The sequence below is a fragment of the Papio anubis genome, chromosome 17, assembly GCF_008728515.1.
Source record: "Papio anubis isolate 15944 chromosome 17, Panubis1.0, whole genome shotgun sequence".
NCBI lineage: Eukaryota > Metazoa > Chordata > Mammalia > Primates > Cercopithecidae > Papio > Papio anubis.
This window is the reverse complement of record NC_044992.1, coordinates 12,889,650-12,912,958: the sequence shown is the minus strand read 5'-3', so window position 1 is coordinate 12,912,958 and position 23,309 is coordinate 12,889,650. Positions and strand designations below refer to the sequence as shown.

The window sequence follows — 23,309 nt, the reverse complement described above, 5'->3', positions numbered from 1 at the left end:
CAACATGCCCAGCTAATTTTTGTGTTTTTAGTAGAGAAGGCATTTCACCATTTGGCCAGGCTGGTCTCGAACCCCTGACCTCAGGTGATCCACCCACCTAGGCCTCCCAAAGTGCTGGGATTACAGGTGTGAGCCACCGTGCCCAGCCGATTCTTTTAACTTGCGTTCATTGACATGTTTTCACACCCTCTGAATGTGAAATTTTCTAGATTCCTCTGTTTTCAGTGTGCTCTTAGATGCAGAATATAGTTGCCTTCTGTTTTGTAATACAAGTGGATGGTCTTTGTCTTTCTATGGTTAACCAGTTTCTAATTCACATTTGCTATCCACACACCATCTTGCTTTATTTGTTTTTAATATATGCTTGTACATTGCTTTTCTTTTCCTATCTTTTTTTATATAGACCATGTATATTTATTTATTTTCTCTATGGAATTTTAAGATATAAACCCTATTTTTAATGTAATTGCAGTTTACTTTTTTACTGCATCCCTTAGCTCTTTAATGGTCAATCTCGGGTAGAAAATAGTCTCCGCAGTTCAGGAAAGAAAACTAGAAAATGTCTTTTCTTTTTTCACTTCCCAGTTTATGTATGAGATTTTAGAAGCTGCTTATTACTATAATTCTCATTCGAGAGCGTTATCTTTTCTTTCTCAATGAACTGTGGTATTTTCGTAGTGCTTTGTAACTTTAATTTTATGAAACCAAATTATATATTTAAACAATGTCAAATTTCTACTCTAACCTTTGTATTCGACTTCCTCTTTACTGAGCCTGAGTTTTTAAAAATTGTTACAGTTTCTTATGACATTGGGGTTCATCTTTGGGAGACGTTTTTCAGGATAAGTATGTCGATTATATACTCTATGAAATTTGCACATTTGGAAATTCCTTCCATTGTCTTCACACATGAATAACATTTGTCCAGGAATTTGGGGTTCCCAAATTTTCCTCTTAAAAGTCTGTAAGGATTTCTCCAATATCTTTTAGCAATTAATCCTGAAGGAGAGCAGTCTCAGCCCTCCCTGGTTCTTATTTCCTTTGCAAAATAATTTACTAGATAGTTTTCTTTGTATAACAAGCTTTTGTATTCTCCCTGTGAACTTCAAAACATAATGTTAATTATAAAAATTTAATTTACAGGCTGTGCGCAGTGGCTCACACCTGTAATCCCGGCACTTTGGGAGGCAGAGGTGGGCAGATCACAAGATCAGGAGCTCAAAACCAGCCTGGCCAACATAGTGAAACCCCATCTCTACTAAAAATACAACAAAATTTAGCTGGGCATGGTGGCGCACGCCTGTAATCCCAGTTACCTGGGAGGCTGAGGCAGGAGAATCACTTGAACCCAGGAGGCGGAGGTTGCAGTGAGCTGAGATCGTGCCATTACACTCCAGCCTGGGTGACAAGAGTGAAACTCCGTCTCAAAAAAAAAATTAATTTAGATATTAATTTAGCTTTGATAACTTATCACACAAAAAGAAGACAAAGCTATTTAGAGAGCATTTTCCAAAAGTATAGAGTAGCACTGGGATGGAAATTGTAAGCTACTTTAGGGCAATATGTATTCTGTTGGAGAGCTGGTAGTGAACAGGAGGGTGATACTGTGATATAATGAGAAATATATATTGGTTTTTGTCCCTAGTTCCTGGCACAGAGCTCCCCAAAGTCTTGTAATTTCCTAAGTGATGCTAGGAGCATCTTTTGTTCTAACATTTGGTCTTTGACCACGGTTTCTGACCCACAACTCCTAAATCCCTTGCAGTTCCTTAAGTGACAGCAGTATCTTTTGTTCTAATGAGGTGATGCTTGCTGGGTTCCTCAGTAGCCTCAAGATGGGGTCAGGTCACCAAAAAGACCAAACTTTGATTAGAAACTTGGAATTTTCAGACACATTCTTCATCATCCAAGAAGGGGAGACAGGCTGGAAACTGAGTTAACAATTGTCCCTGCCTATGTCATAAGGCTCCCACAAGAAACCAGTAACTGAAGGGCTTTGGAGAGCTGCTGGGTTGGTGGCCACATGGAGGAGCTGGGAGGGTGGCACACCTGGAGAGGGTGTGGAAGCTCTGGTCGCCTCCACCATCTTTTCCTGCTGTTCCTGAGTTGTATCCTCTTATTACAAATCTACAACCTGGTAGTAAACTGTTTTGCTGAGCTCCATGAACTGCTCTAGCAAATCACCAAACCTGAACAGGGGCTCAGGGGAACCTCTGATTTATAACTGGTGGATCAGAACCACAGGTGGCAACCTGGACTTGTGACTGGTGTCTGACGTCTGTGGGCGTATTGTTGTGGGACTGCCTGAGCCCTTAACTTGTGGAATCTGATGCTAACCTCAGGTAGAAAGTGTCAGAATTGACTCAAATTAGAGGACACCCAGTCAGTAAATGTTGAGAACTGGAGAACTGATGGATGTGTGGAGGAAAAATAATCCCACATACTTGGTGTCAGAAATGTGTGAGTATAGGAGGAAAAAGTTATTTTTCTTTCTTTTCAGGAAGGGGAAAGAGGAGGGTAGAAAAGAACAGGGAGGAGGAAAATATGATGGAGATTCCTGGCTATAATTGATTGGCTCACGTTTACTCAGCTTCATGGGTTTAGATTCAGTTAAGGTACTGGAAATAAGATCACAATAAAATTTCATTTTTTTCTGTAGAGAAAGGTCTAGAGATATTTTTGAAAATACGATATGTATGTTTTACTATTTTGTGAACATTGTCCTTTCTATTATATTTCAGTCCATAGGCTTCATGTATTTCAGAATTACGTTTGTACATTATTTAAACACGTTTGTTTATTGAAGCAATAATATTATATACCTCATGTATTGCTATGTTAGTAAATATAGTGTTTATTCAAGGTAGGTAATTAAAATATAATATTACATATCTACAGACCCAAAATTATATACTTATTATGGCTCAGAGTATGTTATACATTACAAAACTAATAACCTTTTGAAATAAAGATTGATTTTCTATAAAATCAGCCATCCACCCCCAAAAATACAGAGAGGAAGAAATAATCTTTCTATATATTGTGACATTTTTACAATTTCCAGAATTCCATGGAGTCTAATTTCTGCTGGGATATTTCCTCCAGGCTGACATTGGTTTCAGAAGGATGTATAATTGGACCAGTTCTTGATAAGCCTGAATCTTCATGTGCTGCGGGTCTGTAAGCTGCCCTCTCAAAGATCTGCTCTCCTCACATGATGCAGAAAGAAAATGATGTGGACAGAGAGAGGTATGTCACAATCTACGCTCAGCTGGTCTGGATTATCCAACTTCTGAGGTGTATCCGTCGGCTGTCCCCGTATCCCATTATAAATCATCTCCTTGTTGAACATCAGGCCAGACTGGGGTCTGATTCATTGGCTGAATGTGGCTACCTGGCTCCAGGAGGAGCCTCTGTCTCAGTCCTGTAATAGTCATCATGCTTTAAGAAACCTTCACATTTCTGAACAGTTACATAGTGTCCTCAGCTGAAGAAAGAGGAAGTCTGGAGTCCATTTCCGGCAGTTAGCAGGGAGCTGTTTTCCTCTCTCTGACATTAGCAAGGTTTGTCAGCTTGTTAATCTTTAAGGGGATTTGGGGTTGAAATTTTTTGGGGGGTGGACTTTAGGGTGGATAATATAGTCAAAGTTCTTCAATATGGTTTGAGGGAATAAAATAGATGCCCATGTTTTTTATGGCTGTGATTCCCACTTGGCCTTGGGTTTCAACTCCCAAGTTTATGTGAAAGGAAAACCACAAACTATTGGATAGTGTAAGCGCTATAATAATAGTCTCTACCTTTTTGCTTGCTTGATGACTTCCAAGAATGTTTCCATAATTCTGAGGTAGCAGAAGCAATCAATAACTGTACTATAAATTACATGTGCATTGAGCATTCAAGCATTGTGGAGTCTGGGTTTCCACAAGGCCGTGGTTAACTGGCAAGGTTGGCCTGGACACATTTTCTTCCTTTTTCATTATTTCTCTGCCTGCTGCCTAATAGCCAGTTAAGATTTGGTGAGAAAAGCAGAATTAGGGAGTAACTAGACTAACCCCCTTTCACGGGGAAGCTTTATTCTGATAAACCCCCTTAACTTACAAAAACCACATCTGGGATTAGAAGTGAAACAGAAGGGAGGGAAAATTTCTCCCACAGGGACCTGACTCTACCAGTCACACTTAGGAATTATTCTTTGACAAATACATATTTGCCTTACACGAAGTGGTAGAGATGTGCTGCATCTGGCAAACATCACATAAGGCTTCTGTACAGCTGGAACAATGATGCTCTTGTTTCTAATATTAGATGATGGAGAAGGAGTCAGAATGACATCTACCTCTATAGATAACCGCGCTCAAGCTTCCTCCCCTTAGGGCAGACAGAACGCTTCTAAGAAGTGATCACCTTAGGTGTTTTCTGGAGAAGTGGTATGGTTAGAACCCTCATGCTCTTTCTCTGACAGCATAATTTAAACCCTACTTCACAGACAATTGTGGGTGTTGAGGAAACGCGTAAGAGTGGAAGACGGAGGGGAAAGGAATCAGATCTCTCACTTGTATTTAAACTAGAGCCACCTTGTTTTTAGCTTTTTAAAAATTAGATTTATTTCTGTCTCTCTTTTCTTCCCTCACTACTTCCCTTCCTCCCTCTCTCCCTCCCTCCCTCCCTCTTTCCCTCCCTTCCTTCTTTCCTTCCTTCCCTTTCTGACAGGGCCTCACTCTGTCACCCAGCTTGGGGTGCAGTGGCACAATCTGAGCCCACTGGAATCTCAAACTCTTGGACTCAAGAGATTCTCCCTCCTCAGCCTCCCAAGTAGCTGGAACAACACATGTGCGTCACCATGCCTGAGTCAGCTAGATTTTTCATTTTTTGTAGAGACGAGGTCTCACTCTATATCCCAGGCTGGTCTCCAGCTCCTGACCTCAAGCAATCCTGCTGCCTCCGTCTCCCAATATTGGCTTTCTAAACAAGATTTAATGTGAAGAAATAGTTCCACTGCTTTAAAAAAAGAAGGGTAAGAGAAACTTGAAAATCACATCTATAAAATGACACTTTGCTTTTCAGGTTTTTATTCCATGCCTTTGGGGACAGCGACAGTCAACACCAACCTGTGGCATGGGATGGATTTCTATCAAAAGCCTCTGGGAATGTGCTCTGAGAAGTTTCTACAGAGTCTGACAGGGCCTCACTCTGTCACCCAGCTTGGGGTGCAGCGGCACAATCTGAGCTCACTGGAATCTCAAACTCTTGGGCTCTTGAGTTTGAAATACAGCAAAGAAAAATGTCAGTGCTCCCGCCTATGGAGTCACCAACTCTTCATAAATCCATTCCAAATAGATCATCAAGGACACTTGTAACAGAGACGTTTAACACACCATGGCATGTTCCCGAAGAATCTAAGTTGGTCAGAGAGACTAAACAAGGACAGCGCGGACCCTTTTTTGAAGCTGTTTTTCTATTTTTAAAATGCAGCTCAAAAGATACTGGAAAACTTTCAAGGGTTTATTCTTTCTCTCTTGCTGAACTTTTAAGGAGAGGTACAATAGAATACGTAGTACACTTGTAATCAGAACCGGGTTTAGGTCTTAATTCTGCTACTTATGATCGACATGTTTTGGGATATGTTATCTAGCCTTTTGCATACAAATGTACTCAGAAAATAAACAGACATTTGTGCTGCTTAATTCCTATGACTGTTAAACAGAAAGATGCAAAACTGGTCACAGCCGGGTCTCTCAGACTAATGTCTACATTCCTGTTTATGTTTTTATTTGAGTTCTTATTGCTTATTGTACAAATTGTTTTTTTCTTTTTTTTTTTTTTTTTTTTTTTTTGAGACGGAGTCTCGCTCTGTCTCCCAGGCTGGACTGCAGTGGCCGAATTATTGTACAAATTGTTAATAGAAGGACCTGGTAGCTATGTGAGATATTGAAAATGCAATTGGTTATTACTTTAATATGTATAAGAGTTGGGTGGTCCAGGATGATGAGACAGTGCAGCCTTCCATCAAGTTCAAACGTGTTTAGAAGTAGGCAGAAAATATACCTCCATCACTTAAGATGCAAGGAAACAGAAATCTAATGAGGTAATCAACCTAAGTTCAAGTTACAGATGTCTATGAGTAGAAAAAAGAATGAGGCAATGTATGAGACTTGAATTTAGAGGTCTTGAAGCATGTGAAAACCTCCTTTGAATTATAGAACCACTGGCATAACAATTATCAATAGGGTTTAATACATCACATCAAAGTTGCTGACAAGAATTCCTTTAGCATCCTGTCTGAAATTTTTCTTTTTGCAACCCCAAGTGTGCTGAGAAAGCAACGCCACATCATACATGGGATTATATAATAGTATCCTTAATTGGCAGAAAGAATTGTCCTGAATGCATGCAACTCTCTATGTATCTTATGCCCATTATAAGTTTTGATTAAATTCACATCAGTTACTCAAAAGGGTAAATATCCTCCTTAGTGGTAAGTATCTCATAACTCTGAAAAGAGTTAGAATTCAGTATTGAAATGTAGAAGAGGTCGGGCACGGTGGCTCAAGTCTGTAATCCTAGCACTTTGGGAGGCTGAGGCAGGTGGATCACTTGAGGTCAGGAGTTCGAAATCAGCCTAGCCAACATGGTGAAACCCCTTCTCTACTAAAAATACAAATATTTAGCTGGGTGTGGTGGTGGGTGCCTGTAATCCCAGCTACTTGGGAAACTGAGGCAGGAGAATTGCTTGAACTTGGGAGGTGGAGGTTGCAGTGAGCTGAGATCGCGCCACTGCACTCCAGCCTGGGTGACAGAGTGAAACTCTGTCTCAAAATAAAAAAAAAAAAAAAAAATCAAGAAATGTAGAAGAAAAAGAACACCATAGTTTTAATAGTTGGTGCTTATGAACTGGTTATGTTTAAGAACTCTTGGCTTACTAAAGTGACCATCCAATAACCGTAAATTTAATTGGGTAATTGAATATTTAATTTAAACTTGTGATTTTAATTTGAAATATTTCTAGGTTGACAATATTTATTGGAACATTTATGAGCACTCAAAATTCACTATAAGTTTGTTCGTTAGATTTATAAGGAAAGGTTTGTTTGTTAAGTTAGACAATTAAAGCACTTAAGAAGAAAATCAAATATATCAAATTTAAATATGTATTCTAAAATATTCAAAAGAATTACATTATTAAGTTTATAATTGGGAAATGTACCATCAAAAGATCTTTAAAAGTGAACGTTAAAAATTGTTAAGAGAATAAAGAGACTAATATACATTACGAGCAGAATTTAAAAGCATAAGGAAAAACTAGGGTTTCAACTTTGTAACTATAACTAATATTAATTTTAGAAACCAGAAATATTTCTGAATGGACTGGTCTGCATACAAAAACTATCCTCAAATAAATCTTTTTAAAAAACATTGAATTAACAACTCAAAAAATTATTTTGTTAATTGAGTGAGGGGTACTCAATGGGATGTAGGCTGAAATCAACCTTATTCTTTTTAACCACTTGCCATTAAATTTGTCCTGTAAAAAAGTTCTTTATCTGCTCCTAGCTCTAATCTCACATGGGTTCCGTAGCCGTTTCTGTTGCCGTCATAAAACAAAAATCTCAGTCCTGTCTTAATCAACATTTAACTCCAATTCAGAGTAATTTAAAAATTCCAAATTCCATTCAAGTTTAAAACCTTTTCTCCTCCGTCGGCTTGGCTTGTGCTAAGATCTAAATGTGTCCTCCAAATTTATGTGCTAAAAACTTAGTCCCCAGTGCAACAGGGTGGGGAAGTGGGGCCTTTTGGGAGATGTTTAGGTCATGAGGGCTCTGCCTTCTTGAATGGTTTAATGCCTCTATGAAAGGGCTTGATGGAGGAAGGAAATTTGTCCCTTTTTTGCCCTGCTGTTTTCTGTCTGTGGGGACAGAGCACTCTTCCCTTTGGAGGACTCAGCTTTCAAAGCACGATGTTGGAAACAGAGCTCAGCCCTCACCAGAAGCTAGTGCCTTGATCTTGGACTCCCCAGCCTCCAGAACTGTGAGAAATAAGTTTCTGTTCTCTATAAAGTATCTAGTCTATGGTACTCTGTTACAGCAGTACAAAATAAACAGCTTGCTTCAGATCAGGAAGCCCAGAACAGAGGGTCAGGGGAGTCGGCTTCTTTACTGTGTCCCAGCTCTGTAACTCCCAATTCCTTAGCAGCAGCTCTTGTCTTTTAGTGTTGGACCTAGGAAAAGAGGGGAAGGAGAAAGGGCAGGGAAAAAAACTTACTTAGATGGCAAAGTTATAATCAATGTATCTTGGAACTCTCTGACTGTGGCAGATTCCATGACTGATTTTTCTGATACGGCATTATTTGTGGGTCTCTCATAGGGCTTCCTCTGGGGTCTTCCAACTGTGGTTTTAACTCAGATAGAGTTATGCCTGGGTTTTGTGGAGTCTAACTCTTTATTGAAATCCCTTCTCTACTGCAGACTTCCTCTTGGATGGGAACCTTTTGAAAAACAGTTCTAGGGTGACTTCATTCTATTGGATCCGTATCTAATCCCAAGGAAAACCTGTATTTTTTTTCCCCTCTGCCACCAGGGGAAATGCAACCCACTTTCAACTGTTAACCTTTCTTCTTTTCTGTCAGTCTCATTTTCTCAGGAATACGTCACACACTAGACTGTGCCTCCAACATCAGAGAACATAGATCCAAAATCTTCAAGTGCTTTTATTTACCTTAGGTATAAGGAAGGTACCTTCTTCTCTCCATCTTGGGGAAGAAGGAAGATAGATAACTACGACAATTCTTCTACAATTCTCTCCAAAGCAGTTTTCTCTATGCCTTTCTTCTACATCAGCTCTTTCATACCTTCAAGGTGGGTTATGGGCTAATGTTGGCAGAACCTAATTTGCAATCTTTTGGTGGCTGTTGCACATTAGTTTAGGAGTGAGGATACTTGAGATTTATTGTATTTTTCTCAGCTTTAGGAATCTAATCTTGGGAGTTCCATTTTAATATTCTATTGTGCCATCACTATGAAAACTGTTTTGCACTGATAATTCACAGTTGGGAGATATTTTCATAGAACTTTAGTATCATTAGAAATTATTTCTTAAGCCGAGAAGTATATGCCCTATGGCATATTCTCTGAGATATGTACAAAATGTTGTGTTCTCATTTAAAAGTATAAGAGAAATAGGGTTCTACCACAGGCTGAGAACAAACACTTTCCTGAGAAATTCGGAAAACAAAAAGCAAACAAAAATATAAACCTAAACAGTGCAACCTTGAGGTGACCTCTGGTAACATTTTGATGCACGTTTGTGGGAAATAGATTTCCCACAAGATTGGGTTGATATTATTTGTATAGTTCTTTTGTGATCTACTATCTATATCTAAATACTATTTTACAAAACTATGTATATGTATTTCTTTGATATGTATAAAGTACAGTAATGCATATAATAAAAAATCAAATTATTCAAATGGTTTTACACTAATAAAAACATAGCCTTCCACTCCAATTTTGTCCAACCCACATCCTACGTTTTTAGATGTGACCAGTTTTAACAGTTTTTGGTTTTGATATTTCTGGTGGATCTTACTATTTTTTATTTTCTTTGAAATGGAGTCTGACTCTGTTACCCAGGCTGGAGTATGGTGGCGCCATCTCAGCTCATTGCAAGCTCCGCCTCTTGGGTTCAGGCTATTCTCTTGTCTCAGCCTCCCAAGTAGCTGGGACTACAGGCGCTCACCACCACGCCTGGCTAAATTTTTGTATTTTTAGTAAAGATAGAGTTTCACTGTGTTAGCCAGGATGGTCTCGATCTTCTGACCTTGTGCTCTGCCCACCTCAGCCTCCCAAAGCACTGGGATTACAGGTGTGAGCCACTGCACCTAGCCAGATCTTCCTATTTTTAAATCAGAGGTTCTCATTTATGACTTCATATTAAAAATTACCTTGAAGTTTTTGAAAGTTCCCCATACTTGCCTTTCCCTGATATTCATTGATCCAGATCCCTGGAGGTGGGACTCAAGCAGTCGTATTTTTTTTTTTTTTTTTTTTTTTTTTTTTTTGAGACGGAGTCTCGCTCTGTCGCCCAGGCTGGAGTGCAGTGGCGCGATCTCGGCTCACTGCAAGCTCCACCTCCCAGGTTCACGCCATTCTCCCGCCTCAGCCTCCAAGTAGCTGGGACTACAGGCGCCCGCCACCACGCCCGGCTAGTTTTTTTGTATTTTTTTAGTAGAGACGGGGTTTCACCATGTTAGCCAGGATGGTCTCGATCTCCTGACCTCGTGATCCACCCGCCTCGGCCTCCCAAAGTGCTGGGATTACAGGCTTGAGCCACCGCGCCCGGCCACAGTCGTATTATTTTTAATGCCCACTAGGTAATTTTGATGCATTGTGGGAGTTAAGAACCACTGAGATATAGAATATACTTACACAAAAATTGCTCGACATCCATTTTAGACACTATCATTACTTTGCCATTATGAACTGAAGACTTAGTTACTTACACAATCCCCATCTTTCCTATTCCTTGCTTTCTACTTTTGGTAGTTATATAATTATTAATGTTTTGTCATTGATTGTATTTATAATTTAAAATATGCTTATACTTCTATATCTGGTTTATCAGATTTAGACATTATTAAATTTAGACATATTCCCCATGTAAGATGGGAATATGACTCTTCTTACCCTATCTTCCATCTTTCCTTATCCCAGCTATCAACTTCCACTAACAATATCAATATCTATACATTGTGAAGATTGATACAATTAGCATTGTGTTCTAGAATGACATATCCATAAGTTGATTCTAAATTACATAAACCAGAAATATTATTTATTTATCTATATAGCAAATATTTCACATATAAATATATCTATATTTACAAAAACAGCACATAACAATGTTTAAGAAATTTGCTCTGTCACTTACTAGCTTTATGATCCTGGACAAGTCACTTAGCTTCTTTTTCCATCATTTCTTTACCTCTAAAAAGGGTAAATAATATCAGTCTCTTGGGGTTGTTGTGAGAATTCTATAATTAACCCATGGCACACAGCAAAGACTCCTAATTCTGTTAGTAATTCTTACTGCTTAGCCCAGTCTTGTACAGGCATTGCATTTCCTTTACTGCTTCAATGTAATCTCCGCACTACACGAAGTAGAATATTTTTTGAATCAAGATGAAATAGATTTCTTTTACTTATACTCTAACAAATGTTTTTCTAAAAATTTCATTTTAAATGATTGTTTAATGTTCTAACCACAGATTTCCTATATAGCTTCCCCTTGCCTTGCTAGGAGTTTCTAAACACTTTTCTTTTTTCTCATTTCTGAAAACATAATATGCCCCCATTGTATCTTCAAAATATTCCAATCTTTTCATTGTGTCATCTACTAATACAAGGAATTCACTGTCTTTTGGTGGATGTCCATCTACCCCTCTGACCTCTTGCTACAATCCAGACCAGAGGTTTTCTAGACTTTGTGGATGCCAGGGGAATCTAGGGCTGTTTCCTGCATTCCACAATTTCCTCTCTGACCTTTCTCTATTTTTGCTGGTGTGAATCCTCAAATAACTTCCTCAGAATGGTACGTGAAAGGCAGATTTTCTTAATCTTGGCATGGTTGCTATCCTGCAATTACATTTTAGCTCCTAGCAGTTTTTTTTTTTTTTTTCCCATTGACAAACTCATCCTAAAATCCATAGGAAACATAAAGACTCTAGAATAATCAAAACAACTTTGAAAAACAGACCTGAAGACCTAATTCTACCTAACTTTAAGACTTGTTTTAAAGCTATAATATTCAAAAAATTGTCATATTGGCCTAAAGATAAAAACTCAATGCCTGTAGTATCTCCCAAATCCCAATCATCCTAACTTGCCACATGCTCCCATTTGGAAGCGACAAAGCAAACCCAATCAACTGATATTTGGCGTCACCATCACCATCCACAGGAATGCATCTCTAGTCAAATATGTCTCCTATTAATAGATCTCAGCAGCTCCATCAATAGCAGGGAGGCTGCCTCCATAGAAGGAGCTTCTTGCAACTGGAAGGTTGTTAGCATCTGTGTTATTGGACACCTTGAACTCTGACTTTGTCTACTGATCACCACTAGTGCTACCTTAGTTCAGACTACCATCCCCTTGTCTAGATTTTGATACCAACCAGCCATTGGCATCCCCGTCTGCAGTCCTACAACCTCCCATCCATTCTGCATAGTGCTTTGTCTAAAGGGCGAATCCAGTAAGTTCACTCCTCTACTTAGCCCCTGCCAACCTAGACATACACTGACCCCAGATTGCTCAAGATGCCTTAATGCCTTCATATTATCTGCAGAAGATTGTTCCCTCTTTCCTCTTTCTGCAATCCAGTTTTTCCAATGTGTTTTCTGTCTCTCACGTTCAGATTTCTGTACAAGCTTTCTCTGTGTCTGGAATATTCTTTCTTCTCTAGCGTTCTCCCTACATCCTTGGCATCTCTATTTAGTTTACACTGCCTCTAGCAAGCCATCCTTGACCTTCCCACAGTTGGATTAAATGCCTCTCCACGTGCTTTTACAGCCTTCACTTACCCTCTCTTAATAGTTTTTTCTTCTGTTCACCCTACTAGACTGTAAGCTCTTTGACAGCAGATACTATGGCTGTCTTGCTCCTTGGCTTCTGGTACATAGTAATTACTAAATGCCCATCAAAATACTAAAAGAAGAAGAAACACATGTAAGGGGATAGTTTTCTTAAATCAACACTTTTCCTTTTTCTTGGGCTGTTATTGGGGAGTGTCTGGCATTATTTAAAAGTTGTTCCAATGCCGTAGGACTGGTTTACATTACACTTTCATGAGGGCTAAAATAGGAAACCAGGCTGAGTTTTTAAAATATGCTATTAGTAATGATCTCTTTTTAATGATTGTCATCTCCTTGCCATTTGGAGCTAAGAGTGGACAAGTCTCATATCCATAGACTTAAGGGCTGTTTGCTGCCCAAATCTTGGGACAGAGAAGGTGCTGCTGCTTCAGAGAATGGTGGCTCTTTACCATGGGAGAGCTGAAGGCCTGTAGATTGCAGTGGGCCCCTACAGCTCTTCCTGTGATATTGTTGGATGTTTGTGTTAAGAGAAGATGGTAAAACCATTAGGCTTCCTGATGCATTTGTAACTGATACTCACAGTGGAGAAAGGATTCGGGAGTCCAGTGGAGAACTGACTGTTTTAGGGAGCTTTTTAAAGAACTTTTCTTCCTTCTCAAGCTACATAGGCATTTCTGCTGAATGGACTTTTTAAGATTTTCCTGGAGATGGCTGTCTAGGATAAAGACAGGTTGATTTTATTCAAAGATAATGAGATTTTTGGAGTTTTTTCCTCCCAATGTGTGTAGGTAATGACTGATTTCTTATATCAAACATATCGGATAATATAAGCATGAATGAGTTCAGAAATGTTGAACACAGGACACTTGGGAAGCCATGCACTTATAAAAACTGTGCTTCCTTTGCTCATATCCTCTCTGGATTATTTGTGGGCATGGCCCCAAGCCTGTGACACACGTTTTTTGGAAAGGGTCGAAAATGACTCAGAAGTACAATAGAAAATAGGTTGGATAATTAACATGGATGCTTATCTTTTAGGCTGAAGAATGAAAAGAAGGACAGAGAAAGAGTGAGAGAGTCAGCGTGAGACACAACTATAATGCAATGAGTTGGTTTAGTGTTTGGGTAAGTCTTAGTGTTCCTGTGGAAGCTGGAGATTAGCCTTTATACTCAAAATTGACTTCGTGTAACATGGATTTGTCCATTTAAAGTGGCTAGTAGAAGCTTGTTCAATATCAGCCAGCGTTCACTATCTCCCAGCAAATTCCAAACGTTTTCCTTTAAACAAAAATCTAAAGCAGGGAGTGGTGTTAAATGGTTCTAAATATGTGTCTCTTTATTGATGTACAGCTCCAATAATCTCAGGCAAATTCATAGGCCCTAAACTCTACCTCTCTCTTACTGGCCAGAGCATAAAAGGAGCCACAGCCATATATTTGTGTAAATTCATGACCATGTGAATGCAGGTGGAGGTCATACACCTCAGACCTGTACTTAGGACAGCCCATGAGGGCTTCATGTTTGACAAAGGAAGGCACAAAAAATGTGCGTATCTACCGAGAGGTTACGTTTTCTGAATACTTCCAGGCATTCTTCCACACACTGTCCATAGGTCGCCTTCTTGATGATCACCACCACCCCATGCAATTACTGATACAAAATGCTCCTATTTTATATCAGACACAGAGAAGTGACTGCTCCAAAGCCAGAGAGCCACCCTCAGGCAGACTCCAGAATCAGGACTCTTATTTAGGAATGTGAACTCTCTACTCTAAAGCAAAGAGCTGACCGTCTGTGCCTTTTATTCTTCACAATTTCCTTTGTGAGGTTGGCAATAGTTATCTGCATTTTGTAACTAGGGAGCTAGACACAAGTAAAAATAAATAACTGGTCAAATATAATCTACAGCAGGCATTAATAGTCTTTGATGATTAATTGGATATAGAGTAGGAAGAACTAGGAAGGGCCAAGTATGATTCTCAGGTTTCAAGCACACATGGTTTCATTGAAACAGACTGAAGAAGATGGTATGAGAAAAAAAATGGAAATCATCTCTGCTTGAAAGACAGGGAGTCTGAAGCAGAGTGGGATATCCATGTGGGAAAGGATTGTCAGAATAGGGCTCCTGCTTCCAAGAAAGGTAGAGCACTGCATAGTAAGTCAGCAAATCGAAGACTAGATTTAGACACCACCCAATCAGGGATCAGAAGAAGAAATTAGAGAATGGGAGCCATTGAAGGGTTATTTCATTTGAGGTTGTCTAGTAGTCCTCAATCAAACTGCGGGTTTCCTTATTTATGTTTCAGGAGAAGAAATCATGGCAATGACTAAAAGAAAATAAACTTTGCGATGCTTTTCCAAAAACACAATGAATATTTTGTAGAAAATTATAGATGAAAATGAGGGTATAGAAATAGAACTAGATGATAAAAATGTATGTTTAAATATAGATATAGATAGAGGAGCCAAGAGTAATATTTTGATGAGAATTTAACCTGGAATCCAAAGGTTTATCCTTTTTGTTTTGTTTTGCTTTTGTTTTTATTTTATTTATTTATTTTGAGACGAAGTCTCACTCTGTCGTCCAGGCTGGAGTGCAATGGTGCGATTTCTGCTCACTACAACCTCTGCCTCCCGGGTTCAAGCAATTCTGCTCCCTCAGCCTCCTGAGTAGCTGGGATTACAGGTGCCCACCATCATGTCCGGCTAATTTTTGCACTTTTAGTATAGACGGGGTTTCACCATGTTGGCCAGGCTGGTCTTGAACTCCTGACCTCAGGTGATCCACCCACCTCGGCCTCCCAAAGTGCTGGGGTTACAGGCATGAGCCACCATGCTTGGTTGGTTTACCTGTTTTCACCAAGCTTAAATTACATCTATATTTAAAAATTTTGCCCCAAAATTTGCTCTAGAAAAGCACCTTGCAATATACCATCTTATTTTTCCCGCCTACGTGCCACTTATTTGAGCATTTTAGGGCATATGATTTAGTTAATTTTAGTATTTTGGATCAATCTTCCTTCATCATCTGGATTAAACATAACTGTGGTCAAGATTTATGTCATATATTCCTTCTGTACAGTTATTGCACAGTGATTAATCGATAGTAGAAACCAATTATTTATTCACTTATTTATTCAACTAACATTTTTGATTAGCACCTTTTTTGTGCCTGTCACAAAGATAAATAAGTCACACAAAATGCTATTACAGCCAGTCACAGAAGACCACATACTGTATGATTCTATTTATGTGAAATATCCAGACTTAGCAAATCTATAGGAACAGAAAGTGTATCAGTGATTGCCAGGAGCTTCTGGAGAGCCAATATGGGTTATGGTGAGACAATAGCTAAAAGGTATAGAATTTCATTTTTGGGTGATGAAAATGTTATACAATTAATCGTGTTGATGGTTACACAACTGTGGATATACCAAAAACCACTAAATTGTACGCTTTAATGGATGAATTGTATGATATGTGAATTATGCCTCAATAAAGCTATTACTAAAATATACAGTTCTATAGTTTGTTCTCTCTTGAGGAAAACTTTATATTCAAATACGATAAATGTGCAAATTACCATGTAGTTAGTAGCATCGTATACATGGAGGTATGCGTGAAGAATTTTGGAAAACAAGAGGAGGATATTCTTTTGCCCAATAGTATCAAGGAAGCTTAATAGCCATTTCATTGATGAATTAATTACTAGCTGTGCCTACAGTTCCCGGCACCATATTGCCTCTAGCCTGGATAACTATCAGCTTTCTCAGACTTGGATATTAATTCATGATTTTAAGGCCTGGTCACATGGGAAAGGAACATACCTCCTAGCTGCTTGGAGCTCCCTGAAACATTTGCTTTGCATTCAGACTGAAACTCAGAAGAACAGGAAATCAAGCTCTGACATGTGGGCATTTGGTCCAGTGGCCAGAGCTTGCTTTCCTTCGAAGATTAATGAAGCACAAAGATGCCAGTTCTTTCCTTTCAACTCCCCACAATAATCGGCTCTCAGCAGCCTGCCAGTTTAATATTACTTCACTTCAATGCTCAGGAACAGTCCCAGTTGGAAAGGGCTAGGAAAACTTGGTCCAAGAGTTTTTATGAAGAACAGCTTAACAACCCCTCTAGAACATTCCATAAGCAATATTACAAGCTTTCCTTTCTTTTTATATCTAGAGATGGGGAAAAAAGTGGGGGGCAACGTTGGAATCATGAGTCAAATTTCAAAGTCAATAAGTTGAACCTCTGCTAGGCCCTGGATACTTTCTAAATTAATTGACCATCAAATTCTTACCCTCTACATCTGCATTACATTAGAGATCGTAAAACTATTTGGGATTTTTTTGCTACTTAAAGCAAAGATTGTGTGGGCATAATGCTTTGAGAGGGCCTGTTCCTTTTCAAAAATTATTTTGAATTCATAAAAAGAAACAAGATTATCTTTTGTGTTTATGCATTGCTATTCCCCTCCAAAGAGCTCAGAGGACTTTGTATCCTCTTGTCAGTCTTGATAAGGAAAAATGAAGACAGACTTCTATATTTGCAGCTGACTCTGCAGCAGAGCTTGGATTTTCTGCTAGGCCTTTCGGTGTTTTCCAACTATTGCATTAGCTGAATTTTCTGAAAGTCATGCATTCCTTCAGTCCATGTATTAATTCACTCATTTATTCATCAAACAAATACCTACATGGGGTGCTAGACACTAGATAGACGCTGGAGATATCGAGAGACGAGGTTGATAAGCCTCTGTCCTCAGAGGGTTACACAGGTTAGTGTAAGCAACAGGCATTCTAGAAGTAAATCAATAAAGTAACTATTGGAGAAATAAATCTAGTGTTGTTATAGCAGATAAAACAGAGGGTAGGGGGGTTATCTACTTTAAATAGTGTTAGCCCAAAATGCTCTTGGAGGAGGTGGCAATTTAGCTGAACTAGGAAGAGGAGAAGTCAATCACACCTGGAAAGACTCAGAGAAATGTGCTCCAGACATGGGGAACAGCGAGTGCAAAGGCCCTGAGGCAGAAAACAGTTTAATTGTATTAGGAACATACAGATCAGTGTGGCCAGACAGTGTAGAGAAGAGCGACCAAACAGGAATATGAGTAGCACCTTGTATGTGGTGGACACTGTGCTATAAACTGACAAGAGTGATACTGGCTAATTGCTTTCGCTAAAGCTTATTGACTGTTTCCTAGGGAACCACACACTAGACTAAGTTGTTCATGTGCTTTCCCCACTCCAAATTTATAAGACAGGTTTCATTATCCTCATCCACATTGTAGAAGTGAAAGATGAGAAGGTAAAAGGTTGAGTCAACCACTTAATGCACACAGACAACAATGTAAGTCCAGGACAGGGATTTGAACACGGATGTTTGGATGCTACAAGCCAGGCACTAGGCAGTCTGTTGTCGTACCACTTGGCATTTATTTAGCACACAGGGAGTAGGGGAGCCAGAGGAGTAAATAGGAAATTAACGTATAAAGTCTTGGCTCCAGGAAATCAATGGATGCTCACAAGAGCCTCTGAGCAAAGCTAAGAGGTCAGGCATGCCTTGCTGGTGGAGAGGGTGAGGTGAAGCCAGTGTTCCAAGAGGAAGATCAGAAGCTTTCAAAGAACATGGGCCACTGAGACAACCCAAGAAATTCTGCAAAATCAAAACAAAGGGGGCAAGAAGTGACCGGGTCTTGTTGAGAGATAATGCTGGAGCTATAGACAGGTCCAAAGCCATAAAGATCTGACCTTCCTTGCTGACTTCTATCAGCACCTACATCACCCCAAGTACCAAGATTGCCATCAGTGTTAAAGTCAAGAGCAACATCTTTTTCCTTATGTTTGTTTGGATGCAGATCAAAGGCTAGCAAGGAGGAGACACTGCAGAATGCTGTAATAATGTCTGCATTATCACTCCAGCACATCAGACATTTGTACAAGAAACAGACTACAGAATACCTAAGTCTCACTCAATCCTGGGAAGACACTTGCTGACTCTCTTGAGTTAGGCAGGAGCTACTCCAAGGATGTGTAACTCTGTGTTAAATAAGCCAAATGCAACGCTATTCCTGACACTGTCTTCTTGAGTTCAGAAGTCTGTAGTTTGAATTCTTGGGAAAATTGCCTTTTTCTAAAGATAATGCTAAATTTAGCTCTGGGCCACTGTATGTGAAGGAAAGTAAGAAGCTAAAAGGTCAAGGAAGGAAATGTCAAGTTGGAAACGCCTTGGAAAGTTCTTAGAGCCATGCTCTCTCTTTATTGTGATAGAAGCCAATGGCTATTTTCCCTTCTTTCTTCATTGTGCTCTGGTTAGGTCCCAGGGACCCGCCTTTAGGAGACAGGCTGGGCCAGTAAGCCCAACTCTGACAATGGCTTCCTCTGTGTAACACATTCCAAGCTCTTGGCCAAGCCCAGGACATCCAGGGGCTCCAGGGAACGCTATGCTGAGGACCTTCAGAGAGTGTCCCAAAAGCTTCTGTGGCCACCTCAAATCAAAGCATCAAGAGAAAACCAGATAGAGACAACAAACTTAGATCATGATTCACCAATTGTTCATATTTCTTCTATTTTAAAAACTTTTTTCTTATTCCAGAAGTAAAATCTATTTATCACTCAAAACTTGGAAATTACAGAAAGATAAAAAGCAAGCAAATAAAAATTACCCATCACCCTGTTATACTTTTTATAATTTGGGATAAATCTCTGTAGTTATTTTTATTTAACTATAAAATTTATTCTTTTTCATAGAAATACATATTTTTACAAAGAACTTATGTAAGCATATATACCTATAAGTAAATATATAACAGAAAATGGATCCTATTCCATATACGGTCTCCACTTCCCACTTTTCTAATAGGGGTTTATTATTTTCTTAATTATTTATAAGGGTCTTTTTTTTTTTTTTTTTTTTTTTGAGACGGAGTCTTGCCCTGTCGCCCTGTCACCAGGCTGGAGTGCAATGGCACGATCTCAGCTAACTGCAACCTCCACCTTCTGGATTCAAGCAATTCTCCTGCCACAGCCTCCTGAGTAGCTGGGATTACAGGTGCACGCCACCATACCCAGCTAATTTTTGTATTTTTAGTAGAGACTGGGTTTCACCATGTTGGCCAGGATGGTATTGATCTCTTGACCTCAAGATCCACCTGCTTCAGCCTCCCAAAGTGTTGGGATTACAGGCCATCACGTGAGCCATCATGTCCGGCCTGTAGGGGTCTTTTCTATATGAAAAGGACTTACCTTTTGTTAGTTGTACAAAACATTTTTCAAATTTATAATTAGCCTCTCAGTAGTTATTCCTTTTCTATATGTGAATGGTTTTAATTTCCATGTAGTCAAATCCACTGTATTTTCCTTTATGATTGATGCCATTGATATTGTCCTTAGAAAACTCTTCACTCATCCCAAAATTATGTAATCACCTGCCTTTTCTTATAAAACTTTTATTTTTTCTCTGAATGTAAATCATTAATTCCTGTAAAATGTATGCTCATAAAGGGTATGAGGAAGACATCTAGCTTGCTATTTTCAAATTGGTGAGCCAATGACTTCAATATCATTTACTGGCAAATCCATTGTTCCCCCAATGGATTAAAATGTTGTCTTCATTATGGAATATTTTTATGCTGATAATATGTTTCTGGACTTCGGTGTTGCTCTGTTACCCAGGCTAGAGTGCAGTGGTGCGATCTCAGCTCACTGCAACCTTTGCCTCCCAGGTTCAAGAGATTCTCCTGCCTCAGACTCCCGAGTAGCTGGGATTACAGGCACCTGCCACCACGTCTGGCTAATTTTTGTATTTTTAGTACAGACATGGTTTCACCATCTTGGCCAGGCTGGTCTTGAACTCCTGACCTTGTGATCCACCCGCTTCAGCCTCTCAAAGTGCTGGGATCGCAGGTGTGAGCCACCATGCCCAGCCATTTCTGGACAAACTTAATAGAGTCAGGTGGAAGTCACTTTCTTTACTATGCTTTTACCAGTCCAGTTGCCCAGATATTCCTTGAAGGCCAGCCACTACTCTATGTTCTGTAAATGTCCTCTATGACAGTGTTTGACAGTGAGTGAATTCTTCAGTCACCAGCATCAGAGTTTTTTGCTCAAAATTTAGACTCTTGAGCACCAACTCTCATTTACTAAGTCAGAATCTCAGGAGATAGGCTCAGGAATATATTTTTTTTCTCTTTTTTAAAACTCATTGCATGCCAACGAGTTTGCAAATCACTACTTTAGGAGACCCAAAATTGATGAAAGAAAAAGGGAAGTGAGTTGTAAGCCTAGTTCTGACTTCAACTAGTTATGTGTCCTTGAGAAAGCCCCTTCACCTGTCTCATGAATCCAAAGACTTCTGGGGTTTCTTCCAGGAATGTTATCATTTTTATCCATGTAAAAACGTATGAGACACAGAATAGTAGGTATATGCTTCATGGAGATGGAACTGGACAATACTTAAAACAAAAGTAGGAATTTTTGGACAAAGTGTATTGAGTATTCCAGTCAACATGACCATAGCTAACATTGGAGGGGCAATGACACAGCATTCCTGACCTGGATCACGAGCTTCTCCTTGGAAAGTAGCCAAAGGCAAATTATGAAGAAAGACTGCTGTCTTAGTCCATTTTACATTGCTATAACAGAATAACACACACTGGGTAATTTATAAGGAAAAGAAATGCATTTCTTACAGTTCTGGAGGCTTAGAAGTCCAAGTGTCTGGCTTGGAAGGCCAGCATCTGGTGAGGACCTTCTTGCTGTGTCAAAACATGGCAGAAGGCATTACATGGCAAGAAGACAAGAGCATGCTTGTCAGCTCAGGTCTCTCTTCTTCTTCTTATAAAGTCATCAGTCCCATCATGGAGTCCCAACCTGATAACTTTGTCTAATTCTAATTACTTTCCATTGGCCCTACCTCCAATCTACATATGAATTTGGGGATTAAGTTTCTAATACATAAATTTGGGGGACACAGTCAAACCAAAGCAACTATAAGCTGCCTTAAATGTCAGAATAAAAAAGTTTTATTTTTGTAAGTAGGCAACTACTGGCCATTGATAATTGATGAGCAGAGGAATGGCACAATGGAAGTGTGGTTTTGTATGTCAGGAAATACAAGAGCCTTGTGGCAGAATGGCCAATTAGGAAGCTCCTAGAAAGCTATGGAGAAACACTAATAAGGCCATAGATTGGAGTGGTCATGAGATACAAAGAAGTGTTTCAAAATGACTTAGATATTCCAGTTTTAGCCCTGACAGCGAAAGAGCTTAGAAGCCATCACGTCCATTTTTATAACAAGAAAAACCTGGACAAACTGAAAATAGATAGCCATAGCTATGCACAGGAAAAATTTGAATAAATACATGAAAATATTTTATTGGGAGAAAAGGTTTACTATAGAAAAGTGATAGATTCTCTTTATTTTAGCATAACTTGAATGAAATGCCATTAAAAATTTCACATAATTTTTGAGGACACTTAATATGAGAATCTTAATGTTTACTTTGTGGAATAAAGTCATAAGAAAAGCAAAAAAATGCTAATGAAGGTAAATAGGGTTATAGAAGGACTTTTGACAGATTTTTAGTTGCATTATTAATTTTGGTTCTTAAAACCATAAGCAAAGTTAGGACAAAAAAAAAAAAAAGAGAGTAGATGTTCTTACCCAATATACCAACTTAGTATTTTAGAAATTTAAATGGAGGTGTCAAGGAATCTAGTCATTAGTTGTCTAAAATAGTAAAAGCAGGATTGTGGTTCATAAGGGGCCTCATCCCAGCACACACATCAGATATATCTATTTCAAGAGTAAGTAAAGAAGGTATATTTCTTAGAAAGGAATTGGGCTCTGAGGATATCGCTCAGAGAGGTTGGAAGCTCTGCTTCAAAATATTCTCAGCTTTCTTATTCCAGATGAAACCTTGTCATCCCTAGAGCATAGCTGTCATCCATGGAATTCAAGATGGCCGCATTCACACATAGGTAGGAAGAGGCAGAAAGAGATTATAAAGAGGAAGGGGCACAGGTCAGGGGACAACAGCCCTATAGGACAGTTTCTGAAAGTTGCGTTCTTCTTTTACCACACTGGCCAAGAAAAAAAGAAGTCATATGTTACTTCTAGTTGCCAAGGAAGACGAAATTTTGCCTTTTCTTTTTTTTTTTTTTTTTAGCATCCCAGTGCCCAGTTAAAATTCCATCGTGGAAGCAAAATGGATATTTGAAGACAAACAACAGTCTCCACCAAAAAAGGAGGGAGGCAGAACTGGAGGGAGGAAATTGAAAAGGTATTGTAATGTGGAATTTGGGAGCATCTTTGTGAAATAGTCTCTGAAATGAGCATAGATGTGGATATTTCTTGGCTCCCCTGGCATGAATGATGTAAAATAACTCCCAAGTTTCCTAAAGTTCCACAATCCTGAGTCACAGCTTTCTGCAGCATCAGTTCATGTTATCCCAGAGCCTGAACAAGACACTACTAGGAAAAAGAAGTCCTTGTTTTAGAAAATTTTAGAAAATAATGATAATAATGTATGAAACCACGGCATCATGCTGTGTATAATATTTTAATCTGCTTTAAAACTTAACATTTTGATAACATTGTCTGGAACAATAACCAACATAGAATGAGAAATTCCCCAGAGAAATAAACCTTTTTCTAAATCATTTTTTTTTAATGTCTGCATAGCATTTCACCATAATTTATTTTACCAAGACCCCATGGTTGGATGACCACA

The 23,309-nt window shown here is 39.1% G+C and overlaps 2 long non-coding RNA genes across 2 annotated transcripts; both read left to right on the top strand.

Annotated features, from left to right (window-relative positions):
* Nucleotides 1–2,018: 2,018 nt before the first annotated feature.
* On the top strand, nucleotides 2,019–5,146 carry LOC116271015. The gene is made up of 5 exons (XR_004179345.1): nucleotides 2,019–2,108; nucleotides 2,343–2,460; nucleotides 3,106–3,249; nucleotides 3,471–3,563; nucleotides 5,065–5,146. It is a non-coding gene; the product is annotated as an uncharacterized LOC116271015 (long non-coding RNA).
* Nucleotides 5,147–5,398: 252 nt separating this feature from the next.
* On the top strand, nucleotides 5,399–22,817 carry LOC110741584. Its single transcript, XR_004179346.1, has 3 exons — nucleotides 5,399–5,537; nucleotides 13,622–13,708; nucleotides 22,746–22,817. It is a non-coding gene; the product is annotated as an uncharacterized LOC110741584 (long non-coding RNA).
* Nucleotides 22,818–23,309: the final 492 nt, after the last annotated feature.